We start from the raw sequence: 8,065 nt of genomic DNA, 5'->3' as shown, positions 1-8,065 counted from the left end.
CCGCCGCCGCCGCCGCCGCCCCGGCCGCCCCCTCCTCGGGCTCGAAGCCCGGGTTGTCGCGGCTCCAGGCCTGCCGCGAGCAGGACGAGGGCGGCGGCGACGGCGAGCGGGGCGCGCCCGGGGGCTCCGGCGCCGGCTCCAGCTCCAGCTGCTCCGCCATGGACCAGCCGCGGGGCGGGACGCAGGGAGCTCGCCCTGCCCTGCCCTGAGCTGCGCCCGCCCTCGCCGCGCCGCGCTCCCGGCCCGTTCACTGGCCGCAGTGGGACCCCTGCCGAGCAGGCACGGCAGGATCGGGCCCCAGGGCTGCACCCCGTCCACGCTGACCTGGGAGTAAGGCCCACTGACTCCCATGGGACTTACTTCTGAGTAGACACGCACAGGATCGGGCCCCAGGGCTGCACCCTATGCACACTTACCTGGGAGTAAACCCCATTCACTTCTATGGGACTTACTTCTGAGTAGACACGCACAGGATCGGGCCCCAAGGCTGTAATCCTATCCACACTTACCTGGGAGTAAGGCCCATTCACTTCTGTGGGACTTACTTCTGAGTAGACACGCACAGGATCGGGCCCCAAGGCTGTAATCCTATCCACACTTACCTGGGAGTAAGGCCCATTCACTTCTATGGGACTTACTTCTGAGTAGACACGCACAGGATCGGGCCCCAAGGCTGTAATCCTATCCACACTTACCTGGGAGTAAGCCCCATTGACTATACTGAAAGGCACTTCTGAGTAGGCATGCATAGTATTGGGCCCCAAGGCTGCATTCTTATCCACACTTTCCTGGGAGCAAGGCCCATTGACATACATCTGAGTAGACATGCATGGGATTGGGCTCTCCACCCTGCTGTCAAGCCCTTGAATTCAGAGGGGAGCTCTGCAATCCTATATGCCAATCTGGTCGGAAGTAAGTTCAAAGGTAGATGCAGAGCCAAGGAGACCCATTGCCACTGACTGCTCCGGGATCAAATGCTTCCTTCCCCGCAGGAGACCCCCAGCAGTATCCTGGCACCCACAGGATCCAGCGGTTGCCATTTTGGCGTCTCTGGAGCCATGGGTGCTGGGAACTATAGGATTGGACTGTGAATGTCCTACCTTCCTGATAAGACCAACATGCTCTCCCTTTCCTCCCCCCCCCCCATGTGAGTTTTACTCTAGAGAGGCAGAAGGGAAAGCTTGTTGGTATTATCAGGAAAGTAGGAGATTCACAGCCCAATCCTATAGTTCAGTGGTTCTCACACATTTAGCACCGGGACCCACTTTTTAAAATGAGAATCTATCAGGACCCACTGGAAGTGATATCACGACTGGAAGTGATGGAACATTTTTAACCATCCTCAGCTGCTATCCTACTCACACCAGAAGTAAGTCCCATTGACTATCATTGTTAAAAGAATATACATAGTAGCCTGTTAAAAGTACAGATGTGTAACATTTTCCCAAAACAGTCACATACCATGGTAGCATTGAGTCAAATGTATTAAAAATAAAATATTGAAATGAATGGGAACCCACCTGAAATTGACTAAAGACCCACAGTTTGAGAAACACTGCTGTAGTTAATAGCAGTGCACTCACTGATCCCTCTCAAACTACCCGCCAGCTGCTTCCTTTGGTGTCCTTTTGTGAGGACAAAAGGAGGGGAGCAGCTGTGTACACCACCCTGAGCTCTTTGGAGAAAGGGTGGTATAAAAATGTGAATAAATAAATAAATGCTGGTAGCACTTTTAGACGATAAATAAGACCACATTTGTAATTGCTAGAGCTTTTAATTTTATTTCCAGTATTAAAATAATTGAACTACAAGATTGTAAAATAATAGCATACAGGTGTGAGTGCTATCCCCCCCATAATGAAAACTGCTCTGAAACAGAATAGAAAACTGCAGGAGAAGAACTTGCTGTAGACTTAGCAAACCTACTATATTTATACTGCATTTTTCTAATCATGATCAAACTTACCCACGTACTGCATTTGGAAACAAATATTGGTGTGAAATATGTTGCCCCCCCCAACTCAAATAATGTGATTGATTTGTATGCAGATTAGAAACAAAAACTTTCTTCCTTCAAAAACAGGAATGTCATCATCAGCAATGCTATCACAAGTAGTTTCAAGAAACTCTGCTGCTATGATAAGTGATTTCAGGAACACAGGTCTCCTGCTGTTTGTCATCACGTGCAAGTGCAGCTTCCATGCCTACATCTTAGTGGTCCTTCTTCTTTTTGGGGGTATCTGCTTGATCCTTGACTTTTTTTGTGACCTATAATAAACAAGATTGAGACTATCAGCAGGTATTCTAGGTATGCTAGAGACCCCTACCCAGCAGAAGCAATGTGTATCTCTTGTATAAACATCACTTTGTGTCCCATGATATCCTAAATGCGCCTTTGAAAAAGAATATGGACTCTGGTAGTTTATGTTAGTGGAGATTAATTGGGACATTATGGGCGCAATCCTAACCCACTTTCCAGCACCACCATAAGGGCAATGTAGCTCCAAGGTAAGGAAATAAACATTCCCTTACTTTGAGGAGGCCTCTGTGAGTGCTACCCAACTGCAGGATGCAGCACATGTCCCATTGGCACAGCTATGCCAGTGCTGGAAAGTGGGTTAGGATTTCGGCCTACATCAGTCTAATAAATACAAGTGTTTCCAAATTGCTTCAGTAGCCCTTACAAGCTACTCCAAGGAACTATCACATCTATGACTGTAGATGTCATAGACTGTATGAGTCTAAATACATATGATTGAAATAATCACGTATTCTCCCCGTTTACACCTACTTCCTCTTCCTTCCTCTATTTCCCCAGCATCAAATTTTAGATTTTAAAATTTATAGAGTACAGAGTACAGACCTATACTCTGTAAAATGTCATGCACATTGATGGTGTTAGATCAATAGATAAAAATACTGATAGTAGCCATTGTGAAGACAAGGATGTAAAATACACAGTTGTTGCAGTTACCCCAAATTTATGGTAGACTACCTGGCAGGTTAAATATTTTCACACTTAAGTAGACCTTTTGAGATGACAATAAAACAAGATATAGGAGAAGTTTAGTGGTAGGCCTATCTACAGGACTGAATGTAGGTGTCTGGAATTTTGTATTACTTTGTAAATAAGTAAGTAATTTTGTAAGTATTATTTTGCTTTCCAAGTAATTTGTGTTAGCTACCTAAGGGCCCAATCCTGTCCAATTTTCCAGCACTGGTGCATCTGAAGTACAGCCCCAAGGTAAGGAAACAAATGTTCCTATACCTTAAGGAAGTCTCTGTGACTGCTGCCCCACCACAAGATGCAGCGCATGCCCCATTGGCACAGCTGCACCGGCACTGGAAAATGGGATAGGATTGGGCCCTAAGCCAATACAAAATGTTGGATAGTGATCAACAGACATTTAATAAAATTCCACTTTTCATCAGTGGTAGGAATTAGATTCATCCCTCCCCGCTGCCATAACAAATTGCTTTGCTTAACAGCTATATAATTTCATTGTGGTTGTGGCTCAAACAATAATGTGTATATTTTTTATCTCCACCCTGTGCACACATTCACCTGCAGCGTTTGTTTAACTGAGCTACTGTACTGGTGATGGAATGCTCGTGCATTTCCTTGGGCAGTCCTTCCATGAGCCAGGATGTGCACCTCTTCTGCCACCCTTTGACCCTTTGGCTGAAAAGGGTGTAGCTCAACCAAATTTGGGCAAGGTCAAGGCTCCTGGGCATCCAGGTACAAGACTTAATTTCAGTTTGCTTGCTTCCAACCAATCCATCACTGCCCTTAAACACAGATTCAGGACCTTCCCCTGTTTGGAAAAGAGAGGTAGAGCTGGGTGTCCTCTGCATATTGTCTACTGATGGCACCCCAGCCTAAAGTTTTGAGACTTTGGGCACAATCCTATGCATGTTTACTCAGAAGTAAGTCCCATTCTGTTCAGTAGGTCTTACTCCCAGGAAAGTGTGCATAGGATTGCACCCTTTAATGCTGATCTAAGCTCTTTGCGAGAAGGGCAGAACACATATTTATATTTATTTAACAAGGTGGCTATTACTGAGCCTCCCATTTTCATTACCCTGTAATGCATGTCATAAGAACTGAGGCTTGCTTGTTTTTTGAAATGGGCCACCTCACAGGGCATTTGTTCAGTTCTTCTACTTGTTTGGTTAATGGTTTCTTTGAGGCTGAAAGACTAACGGCAGCAGTGTGCTAACATTTAAACATACTGGCGATGGAAATTACAACTGAAATATGCTGAAATATTTGCAGTTAAATTTTTAGAGTCCAGTGCTACAGTCTTGGAATGCTGTCATTTTTACCTTCTTCTCACTGCCCTTGCTTGCTTCTGGAGAAGGAGGGTTCTACACAAACACAAGAGCCCCCCCCCCAAAAAAAATTAATGACAGAAGTTACAGCTAAAAAAGTGGTACACCAAGAGTTATATAAAAGGGCCCTTATTTATCAATACACTAATTAATCAATGCATCAAATGCACTAACTACTTTTCATAACAAAATTAAAGCAATCTATACTGTAATAAAATTGTACAATATCAGCATCACTTCAAAAGACAATTAGGCACAATAACAATACATCACACAAATACTATACAATAATAAAGGCAAAGATTTCATAGTGGTGGGTCCAACACCTTCACTTTCACACGAACTTTTTCCATGCTTTCTATAAGGTCCTGTTTTCTATCAAACTTTTTTCAGAGTTGTCTTTGCCCAGAGACCATCCTTAAACATCTTACCCTTAACTTTGCCCATGCCTTAAGTAGGAGGCCCAAGAGTTTGTCTGCAGTCTGCCATTTTTAAAAAACAAACTATTTGCTACAATACAGGCAAAGGTAGATTTACCCAGCCAGTTCTGCCTGAATTGGCATTTACACAGTTAAATATTCCATGTCCCCTTACAAGAGGATTTCTCCAATATAGACTTGAGACAGGACTGGGCAGGGTGGCTAATTAATGTGGTTAATTTGTTTTGGAATGAATGGGAACCAAACTAAAGGGATTCCATTTGGTTTGGTTCCCATTCATTCTAAAATGAATGCACACCCCTAAATAGAAGTACTGTAGATGCCAGGAGAAGATTGGATAGCATTGGGGAAAACATAAGCAAGACCCTTAGTGCTTTTGAATAGGAGTCTTAGAGCCCAATCCTGAGCTCGAAGCGCGGCTTACTGCCGGCGTGCACTGTCACAAACGTGCTGTAAGGCAAGTTTACGAGGCTTACTGCCAGGCGGGCATCCGGTCTCTGCCGCTCGGAGGTTGCATGGACCACTGAGTTGCGGTAAGGTAAGCGGGGGTGGAGAGGAAGTGTTCCAGGGAGGGGGGAAGTGGGTGGAGGGTGGAGAGAGGGCAGGGAGGAAGCGTGACAGGGAGGCGGAAGGTGGGGAGAGGGCTGGCGGGAGTCATGCCGGGGGTGGGGAGGGAGTCAGGACCACTGGATCCAGAGCGGGTTCACCGGATCCAGAGCTCCACCGGATCCAGAGTGTTCATGTGGGGCTTGGTGCCCTAACGGTTTTACTGAATGACCTGAAGGGCTACTTCCCTTACCCGGGAGAAAGGGAAGAAAGTCCCCTTCTCCTGAGGTGCCACCTGCAGTAGGCCAAGGCATGCAGGATGCAGCAGCAGCCGTTTTTGGTGCCACGGAAACTGCATACCATGGGAGCTCAGGATTGGGCTGTTCGAGCAGTGCAGATGTAGTACTGACTTCCTGTGAATCAGGTTTCCAAATCAAGAATATAATTCCTGCTCTTCTCCAGAGCAAATTCCCCCTTCCTTTTTGGGCATTAAACCAGCATTTAGAGATCCATTTGCACCATAGTTAATGCATAGTCAAAATCAGGACCCTTTATAACTATTGTTTGCCAACTAAACCATGGCTTTGAATTCTGGTTTCCAAGAGAACCAAGATTAGAGTCAACCTTGGTGATGATGTACACACAAACTCTAAACCAGGGTTAGCACCAGCAAGGGTAAAAAAGAGAAGTTTGCTTTGGAATGGGGAAGAGAGATATAGAATAAATGTACATTCCCAAGGCTGACTGTCAAGCAGGGATGTGCAAGGCGCTTACAGTTACATCTGCTTTGGATGAATAACTCATTAGTTCAGGGAGAAAAAAAAGAACACCTTGACATTTAATCCTGTGAATTGCTTATGAGCAATGCATAGGATCATCTGTTTGCTGCACTGGTCTCTACAGGAAGACTTCTGGTTTATTCACCTCATAATTTTCATAAAGAGGGTATGGTTTCTGAAATAAGCAAACCAGGCTGCCCAACCCTACCTAGTTCTCCAGGACTGATGAAGCTGTGCTAATAGGGCATCCTATGGTGGGGAGCAGTAAAGGAGGCCTCCTCGAGGTTAAGGGAGCATGTGTGGGGCCTGCATCAGTACTGGAAAGTTAGATAGGATTGGGACCTTAGTGTGTAGTGGAATCGAGGAAAATCTGGGGAGGAGATAGAATGTGGTGTCTGCAGTGGACCCTTTAAGAGTTAAGGCCTGGGCTTTCAGCAGAGGGTGTGCTGCACAGTTGCAGCCACTTGAAGGCAATAGGGCCCTCAGGGACATAAAGAGCACCTGAGGCAGGCAGGGTTTGTGGGTAACAGAAGGAGGAAGGATAGACTGGATTAATGAACTAAGGAATTGATGGTGAATGGACTTTGGAGACTGCTGGAGACACTGGAGTTTGGTGTGTGGCTGCTGTGCCCAAGACCTGCTGAGGACCAAGCGGCTGCTGTAGTGGTGGGAGGCTGCTGGCAGGAGAGAGGACCCCTGCAGGTTGAACAGGTGAGCTACCCTGGAGGTGGGGTCCAGCATGACTGCAAGGCAGAACCAGGGTCATTTTTGGGTTAAAAAGGGGTGCTAATTAGCTAAATGTGGGCATAATTCTCCAGGCAGAGCTTGGATTGGGATTTGGCAGAACATAGTGTCAGAAGTGATACCTACAATAAGGGCAATTAAAGCACAGTGACAGCTTCAAATTACAGATGGAAGCACCACAATACACAGAATACTACAGTTTTTACCTTTTGCTCCTTAGTGTTAATTTCCACATCTGAAAAATCACGACCCTGAAAATAAAAGGTAAGTACTGTAGTAGCATAATGTCATGTTTCAATTGATAGAAGCATAATAAGAATTACAAACAAAAAAAATTGATTAGGCCAAAGGATCCTTCTTATATTTACTGCTATAAATCAGGGGTGTCTGCACTGTTTGGCAGGAGGGCCACATCATCTCTCTGATACTGTTTTGGGTGCCAGGGGGAAAAAAGAATTAATTTACATTTCAAATTTGAGTAAATGTACATAAATGAATATATTAGAGATGGAACTTATATGAATGTATGAATGAAGATCTTGCGGTAGCTCCAGCCTCATAAAAGACCTTGCACAAAGCAAGGCTGGCCTTTACTGATGCTTCACAGATGTGAAACAGCAAGTAGCGGAGGGAGTCCTCGGCCCACAGTTCAAACAGTTGACCCTCACTTTGAGAGTAGTTGCATCTGGCCAGTGCAGGCTCCAGCAAGTCACTGGAGAGCCAGAGGCTCATTGGAGACTGGGGACAACCTGCAAACTGGATTGGGGGTCCCTAAGGGCCACAAGTGGCCCCCAGGCCAGGCTTTGGGTACCCCTGCTCTAAATAATGCCAACCATTGTACAGTCTGTAAACTTATTGATCTGACATGCCAGGTAAGTGCTTCTGTAACAGCCATGAAGATGAGACCAATCTGCCATCTGGGGCATGGGAACATATGCCCCACCTGAGTTCTTATCACTTGGTTACTCATGATTCACAGCCGATGAATGAACTTACATCACTGAAAGCATTACTGATAACAGCAGTAATATCTAGAATAGGGCCAGTCAAAGCATAGTACAAGTTTGTAATGATAAAGTGACAGTACAATCCAATATGTGTTTACTCAGAAATAAATTCCATAGTGTTCAGTGGAGCTTACTCCCAGGAAAGTGTGTATAGGATAGCAGCCCAAGTGAGTGGAAAACCCAGAATTTTTTCCCCTTCCCATATTTACCTCTCCTT

Source organism: Tiliqua scincoides, chromosome 6 (assembly GCF_035046505.1).
Source record: "Tiliqua scincoides isolate rTilSci1 chromosome 6, rTilSci1.hap2, whole genome shotgun sequence".
In the NCBI taxonomy this organism is placed as follows: domain Eukaryota; kingdom Metazoa; phylum Chordata; class Lepidosauria; order Squamata; family Scincidae; genus Tiliqua; species Tiliqua scincoides.
The sequence above is the reverse complement of the archived record's forward strand: the minus strand, read 5'-3'. Positions refer to the sequence as shown.